Source organism: Leptodactylus fuscus, chromosome 5 (assembly GCF_031893055.1).
Source record: "Leptodactylus fuscus isolate aLepFus1 chromosome 5, aLepFus1.hap2, whole genome shotgun sequence".
Classification (NCBI taxonomy): domain Eukaryota; kingdom Metazoa; phylum Chordata; class Amphibia; order Anura; family Leptodactylidae; genus Leptodactylus; species Leptodactylus fuscus.
In genome coordinates this window covers 510070-518613 of record NC_134269.1, presented here as the reverse complement: position 1 = coordinate 518613, position 8544 = coordinate 510070, and positions in this window count along the sequence as shown.

The following is an 8544-nucleotide window of genomic DNA, read 5'->3' as shown; positions in this document are numbered from 1 at the left end:
GAAGATCTCTGGTATCTGGTGATCATTATTACTGGAGTCTGATCATATTTTCTGTTTTCAGTGGCTCAACATACTGCAAAAGTGGGTTTTGAGTGCACCTATGTCACTCACCGATCCTCCTACGCCAGCTGTCCCTCAGGTAAGGATACGCAGATCATGTCTTCTATAGTGATGGGGAAACTCATGAGATTCATTTTGCCAATATTTGCAAGGTTCACCTGGAAAATTAGTTTCATAGTGATTTTGTTTGGTCCCAACCAGAAGTTTGGGGTAAAGCTGGTTGTTCTCTTCAGGAGTATATTACATGGAGGCCAGAGAACGTCTGCAAATTTTCTCACTTTTCCTGGGCTCTGCCACTGCTCCATCTGGCATTCCAGTCTTCTTCCTTGGCCGACTGCCACTAGGTCACCACTGAAGCCTGTGAGATGGCCTCAGCAGTCACATGGAGGTGGCAAAGGTGCCAAAACACTTTGACACTACAGAGTATGTTATGACAGCAGTGACTGGGGGGGGGGGGGGTAAAAAAAGATGTCCTGTGAAGAAGACCAGAACATGGAGGATACCATGACAGAGCCCTAGAGAGACGCTAAATGATTTTTTAAAAAATGTTCACACACCTACTCCACACCCTAAGACATGTAGTAATATGGCTGCCATTTTGCTGGGCTTCTACAAGTCAAACCCTAAAAAATTGGCGTTCAGTGGAATCAAAATTTTTGGAAAGTTCTTTGCAAACCTGTTTTGTAACAAACTGATTTGCCATATATAGGTGTTTCTCTAACATTACTGTGCCATGAGTCTATAACACAACGTCAGTGAGAACCACAGAGGCCTTAGGAGAGGAACCAGACGGGACATTTTGTTTTCCACCTCTAACAATGGTCATAATTTTTCCGTTTTTCTCATATTTCTTGTTTGTATTTTTAAAGCACAAAGTACAAAGTAACTTTTTTTGTTATGGTTATTCATATAATATTTATGTGTTTAGAGCTTTTTTAGGTGTAGAGGACGTCTCCTTGTCACTGTCACCGGTCTAGGTGTAGAAGATGTCTCTTTGTCACTGTCACTGGTCTAGGTGTAGAGGATGTCCCCTTGTCACTGTCACTGGTCTAGGTGTAGAGGACGTCTCCTTGTCACTGTCACTGGTCTAGGTGTAGAGGATGTCCCCTTGTCACTGTCACCATTCTAGGTGTAGAGGACGTCTCCTTGTCACTGTCACTGGTGTAGGTGTAGAAGATGTCTCTTTGTCACTGTCACTGGTCTAGGTGTAGAGGACGTCCCCTTGTCACTGTCACCAATCTAGGTGTAGAGGATGTCCCCTTGTCACTGTCACTGGTCTAGGTGTAGAGGACGTCCTCTTGTCACTGTCACTGGTCTAGGTGTAGAGAACGTCCCCTTGTCACTGTCACTGGTCTAGGTGTAGAGGACGTCCCCTTGTCACTGTCACTGGTTTAGGTGTAGAGGACGTCTCCTTGTCACTGTCACTGGTCTAGGTGTAGAGGATGTCCCCTTGTCACTGTCACCAATCTAGGTGTAGAGGATGTCCCCTTGTCACTGTCACTGGTCTAGGTGTAGAGGACGTCTCCTTGTCACTGTCACTGGTCTAGGTGTAGAGGACGTCCCCTTGTCACTGTCACTGGTCTAGGTGTAGAGGACGTCCCCTTGTCACTGTCACTGGTCTAGGTGTAGAGGACGTCTCCTTGTCACTGTCACTGGTCTAGGTGTAGAGGATGTCCCCTTGTCACTGTCACTGGTCTAGGTGTAGAGGGTGTCCCCTTGTCACTGTCACTGGTCTAGGTGTAGAGGGTGTCCCCTTGTCACTGTCACTGGTCTAGGTGTAGAGGACGTCTCCTTGTCACTGTCACTGGTCTAGGTGTAGAGGATGTCTCCTTGTCACTGTCACTGGTCTAGGTGTAGAGGATGTCCCCTTGTCAATGTCACTGGTCTAGGTGTAGAGGACGTCTCCTTGTCACTGTCACTGGCCTAGGTGTAGAGGACGTCCCCTTGTCACTGTCACTGGCCTATTCTTTGTGCCATCTCTTCATATATTGTACATTACTAGATCTCCGCAGTCTGTTATTCTGTCTCCGTCCTCCAATCCTCCCATTCCAATAATAATCTTGGTCATCCTCTCTGTCCTCTCTCTAGTTCCGTTCTGTCCTTCTTGTATACTGGGGCCTAGAATAGTCTATGTGTGGCCGTATTAGTGACCTGTATATAGACACAACTATGTCTTTGTTATGGTTGTCTCGGCCTAGCCTGATGGATCCTGACCGCTAGGAACTGCCCAATAAAATTATCTCCATATTTCCTGTGATCGCTACATGGGTAGATAACAGTGACAATTCTTTATTTTATTAGAGATTCTATCATTAAAATTGTATTTTTTCTGCCTACCACGTAGGAATGACCTTAAGAAAGTCTATTCTTCTCCTACCTCTAGATGTCTTCTCCTCGCTGCTTCCCCGTTTTCGTCTGTATGCAAATGAGTGCCCCAATGCTGCGAGAGAAATGTCCAGCGCCGCCTCCATCTTCATCTGGAACAGCCTCTCTTCCTGTTTTCTTCCGGAGCTGGGTTCAAACTTCTAGGCGTCGGGCCTTGGGAAAGCCAAATGCGCATGCCCACCAGATACATGAAAATGGCCGCTTATACAGTAAGTGTAAGCGGCCATTTTCTTGTAGCCGGCGGGCATGCACAGTTTGAACTCAACTCTGGAAGAAGATGCGCAGAGAGGCCGTTCCAGAAGAAGATGGAGGTGGCAATGGAGAGTTCTCTTGCAGTACTGGGGATGCCCCCAGTGCTGTTTGAGCTCTGGGGCCCGCCCCCAGTGCTGCGAGAGAACTCATTTGCATACTGACGAAAACTGGTATTTCTACAGAACGGAGGCGCAGAGAAGACATCTAATGGTAAGAGAGGAATAGGCTTTCTTAAGGCTATTCTGACGTGGTAGGCAGAAAAAATACAATTTTAATGATAGAATCCCTTTAACCAATAACAATCTGGGGTCCGATACTATTTTATAAAAGCCACGCCCCTTGAACAGGCCACTCCCATTTTTTTACCATAAAATGTGATTGATAAATCTCGCAGGGTGACCTCTCTCTACCATTTCTCTCCAGGTTACACCGCAGTCAGCTGCTCCTGCGGGATGGGCTGCGGCTCGTGGGACGTCCAGACCCCCAACAAATGTCACTGTCAGTGCTCCAAGATGGACTGGACATCGGCCACCTGCTGCAGGACCCGGACACAGTAAATCCAGACAAAACACATTCGGAGGACTTACCCCCGTCCTCCAGAACTCTGCTATAGAAAAAGTTGCCAAAAAATAGAATTTTATGACTTTTTTGCTACATTTTGCAAGTCTTGCAGGTCTCTCCACTTTTAGATTTCTACAAATGCCAAATTAATCCAATATCTTTGTTTTGCCATAATTTGCACCAAATTTACCAGTCTGACACATCTTTATGAATTGCCGATGCCGGCATAGACGCCTCTACCATATCGTCCTTCTCTGAATCTTTACCAAATCAATAAAATGCATTGTCCGACTCCTGCTATTGGTGTTTGTGCGCTCACCTCTGACACTGGTCACACTCATACGGGGGCTCCGGGAACTAATAGTCATGTAAGGCAGGGCACGGGCGAGGATTACATGGACAGGGTCCGAAGACTTCATATCATGGCCAACAATTGGATCGTAATGCTTTGACCCATCACATATTGTCCACTCTGCCATCTTGTCCAGACCCCGGTCATGATACGTCGCTTCTCATCACACTCCTCCATGCAGGTGAAGTTTGCATTGGTGTAACCATATGAGTCCCAGTAGTTGAGACCAGGCCCAGAAGCCGGGGGGCCCACAGGTCACCCTCACTGCACTAGGGATGGATACACCACTTTGGTCTCCTTTCTGATTCCCTTTCATGGCCAGCAGTCATAAATTGATTCCCCCTGCCCTCTGGTGCACGGGAGGGAGAAGATGATACACAGCCTTCTACTGTCAGAAAGGGGAAAGCTTATAGTAAATATAGCCACATATAGTCAAGGAGGGATTCTGTGCCCCAAATGGGGATGAGTACTGTGAGGAGCCCCAATGGGAACCGAATGATGGGGAGCTTCTGTGCACTGTCATGTTGTATACCGTTCTCATGTGGTGGAGAAGTCATCATGGTGGTTTGGGCCAACGTAGAGGAGGAAAGGTTTCTGTAAATGCCGCTATCATGTACTGCTGGAGTTCAGCCGATGGTTGTCAGGATGGGTTGCACTCAAAGCTCAGGCTGGGCTTTTACACCAGGACCCATGAGCCTTTAGTTTTACTCCTGTCGTCCACAAGTGACAATGTACATGGCAAAAATCTCACTTCAAGGTTTATTCCTGAAAATTTAAGATATTCATCTGCCAGATTAACTAGTCGCTGAAGAAATCTCCAAGTGCAACCCTGGCTGTATTAGGAGGAGACCTGAGCAAAGGTTCTTAGTCTACTGTGAACATGTTATCTGACCATGACTCTGCCTACTGCCCTATACTCTGCTGTATACCTGTATCTGAACCTGGCCTGTTCCTGGCCTCTGAATCTGAGCTACAGCCCTGACTATTGCCTGACCTCTGACCTCGCACCTCCTCTGCCTGTCCTGACCTTGGCCTGTCCCTGGACTACTCTCTTGTGACATCTTACAATCTCCAGTATAACCTCACCCCAGGAATTTAATGATAGGTCAATGGAGTCCAACATGACATTCTTTGGTTCTAGTTCCAGTATAAAGTACTATATATATATATATATATATATATATATATATATATATATATATAGTGGGGGGCTAATAATATCTTATGAAAAATTGTGTATAGAGGTGGGGGCTGAGATGGTTGTATCTGTCCATAGATTAGCAATTTGGAGACTTGCCAGACTGGTTATGTAAATACTATGCTCTGTGTATTGGGTGATGCTATCTTACAAGGGATGGGGACAGATCGTCTGGAATCAGGGCCATTGTTAGGAAAGGATCAAAGACCCTTTTTAAGATAAAGGGACAAGAGAAGGGTAATTAAGCTAATTGTCTCCAACAAGGATGTCTATTGTCTTTAGAATACCATGAGATAGACATCTAGGATGTGTATTTGAGACATGTGCTGATGGCTGCCATTTTGTGTGACCATGCGGTCACCATACCATGTGCTCACAAGACTCCATTTCAGAGTAGAACTAGCCCTCAGGGGGGTGTGACCTTTCTCCAGTTTCTTATCCAATAGATATGCATCAGGGCTATTGTTACAAACTTCTCCACCAATGGATGTATGCTAATTATACTAGCCAATCCTGTTCTGTCTATGCCATGTGATATATACTTTGTTCTAGCCACCATTAAAGCAGAATCCATTTTGATACACTACCATCTGTGTCTGTGTTGATTCTCCAGGTCAAAGATGGCGGCAGCCGATCTTGGCCTGTTAATTAATTTTCCTTTACAGACAGCATATCTCTGGGGTATTATGATTCCCCCGACAATATATATATATATATATATATATATATATATATATATATATATATATATTTTTTTGTATGGTATCACTTATCTGATTAGGGGGGTATCTACACATAGGTCAATATTAAACTCCAGGATATCATCTATATGTCCCTTCTAGAGGAGGCCGAACCTTTCATGTGAAGAATTCTTATTCTCTTCCCGAGTGTCTCTAGAGAGCAGTATACGCTGTATATGACCTCTGCTCCGACCTCACCTGTATAATAAGAAGGCAGGTCTGATAAGATAACATTGTATTTCTCTTCCTCAGGACACATCTATCTCTCTGTCTTCGTTGCGAGGCTCTGACCTGGGTTTGTTGCTGTTTTGGGGATATTTTCTGCCTGTAGTCTGAGCTGAGATCTTCATGCTGTTGTCCATCTGTGAAGACCTGAGGAGCAGACGCTGCAGCCTTGACCAAGGGCGTATATTGGGAGGTGAAGTCATACCTGGGCCCAGAAGCTTTAGGGGGCCCAGGGTGGCTCTTCCTAGGGCGATGAACTATACATTTTAGCTGGGGGCCTGACACAGATTTAGCTTTGGGAGCTCCATCTTACACCTCTGGCCTTGGCCTCCTGATGGTTCTTCCACGTTCCTTTCTAGGTCATCACATTGATCAGATTTCGAGTCGTGCAATTTCTTATTGTAACCTCACAAGTAACTATACAACAATGTAACTCTCCATTGACTTCTCTGAAGTCTATAGCACTCACTTACAATGTGCAATGGCTGACGCATTTCACACTTACTAGGTGGAGATTTATTTTGTCTTGTGCACCAATTTTCCACCGAAGATATGAAATTTTTTAGCCAACTTTTTTCTCAGCTCTCGCCACTTTCCCGGAAGGCAGCCTGAAGAGGGACATGGCGCGTGCGGGGCGTGAGCTCCCAGGTTTATGATCGAAAATGATCCCTGACATCTATGCCAGGTACAGGCCGGGGTAGATGTCAGTGCAGGTCCAAGGCCTGGCTGAGGTGTGTCCTCCACTGGTGCAGGGCAGGGCTGATGAAACCACAAGGTCAACAGTGTACTGGGTGCGGGCCCTATGGTAGGGGGCCGCCATGGGCACCAGCACAGCCCTACATTTAGAGTGCTGTCCCAGGCATTGGGTCCGGGCTGCTTGGATTCCAACTCATCTGTGTCCTCGTGACATGAAGGACTAGAATACAATGGTGGAGCAGCAGTCTCTCCACTCTTGGCTTCACCATTCGGCCCCTGTCTCTGCTCTTGGTTTCTCGGAGAAGTAGGTCCAATATAGTGACGTCACTTATATTGTACTGAAGACTCCGGGATGGACCAGAGACATTGTACTGGGAGTGTCATGGGGATCTTCAGAAAAATGTCACCTCACCTAGGGACAACAACCCATCCTAATCCAGCAATACCGTTCACCTTGGATAGTGTTTTGTAGCCTGACTCTTATAGCAAAATCATGGCGTAGGAGCCAAATAATGTGGAAGCCGCACAGTAACAGAGAATATTAGGTGATAGGTAATATTAGTGAGTCGGAGCCCGGGGAGACATCGGGGAGGGACGGGTTCATTTGTGACTGAAGTCTTCTGTTCATTTGAAATAGATCAGAACTTTACTGCAACTCTACACATGTCTATCATTGAGGAGAAAGTCCAGGAGTCGCAGGTGAAAGGAAGAAGCTGAACTGAATGACAACCTCTTATCTACCAGGTTGATAATGGGCACCTGCTCCAGATAATGGGCTTGTGAGATTAGGGCACCTGTTGTAGATAATGGGCACCTGCTCTAGTCCAAGGTTAGGAAGGTTTCCTCTCTTACTGAACACGTACAAGTGTAGTTCTGTCTCTACTCAGACCTTGTATTGAAGGGCTGGGTTGGACAAGGTAACACAGAAACGACTTGGTATTGACTCCATGCATTGTGCTGACGTTGACCCCCACACGTTAGTGCAAAAGTTCCCAATATGGCCGAGCAGTGATTGTTTATTGGCAAACCATCAGGAATATACAAACCAGCCCATATAAGAGAGCCACAGGAATATAGAGACCACCAAGAGCCGTGCATGGTGATGGAGGAATGGAGAAACTCATATGGCGAACCCTGAAGACTCAGAACTAGGGTTGAGCCGATCTTGAGATTTCAGGATCGTTTGTGAAATCCAATTTCCGATCATTTTCCAGCCGATCCCGATCGTGAAATTTGTTCGATCTCCGATCGGGATCCAGTCTTTCCCGATCCCGATCGCTCAACCCTATTCATGATATATACATGAATGGGGTTGAGCCGATCTTGAGATAACCTCTGACCTCGATCCTGCCAGAAAAGATCGGGATTGGAATTCCGATCGTGAAATTTTCTCAATCGCTGATCGGAATCCAATCATTTCCCATCCTGATCACTCAACCCTACTCAGAAGGTCAACTGAAACTGCACACATTAGCAAAGACTGATCGTGGGAATGTCTATCATGGCCCTGAAGATTACAGAGACTGGAGAATCCCAGTCCAACTACACAACAGCCTTGACTGGTCAAGTGTGAGACTGAGACTGCTTAAGACCAGTCAGAGTCATCTCATCAATATTCATGACGAGTCAGACACCAGTGTATAATAGTTTGAGGCCCCAGGAAGGTGCAGATAAATAACAAGCAACTCACCTTACCTCATATCTCCAGGGGTCCTCCATGGCATTCAGTCTTCTTTCCAGGCATCATGAAGCCTCTCCCAGTAGTAGAAGCACCAACAACACCATCAGTAACAGGAACACCCAGAGCTACCACCTGTAACAGGATGACTGGGACCACCATAAGTACTAGAACCACCATCCTCAATGGTAGGAGCACAATCCTAAGAAACCGAGACACCAGCTTCATCACCAGTAATAGGAGTACTGGAACTACCACCAGTAACGGGATGACTGGGACCACCATAAGTACTAGGACCACCATCTTCAACAGCAGCAACACCATCCTAAGAAACCGAGACACCAGCTTCATCACCAGTAATAGGAGTACTGGAACTACCACCAGTAACAGGATGACT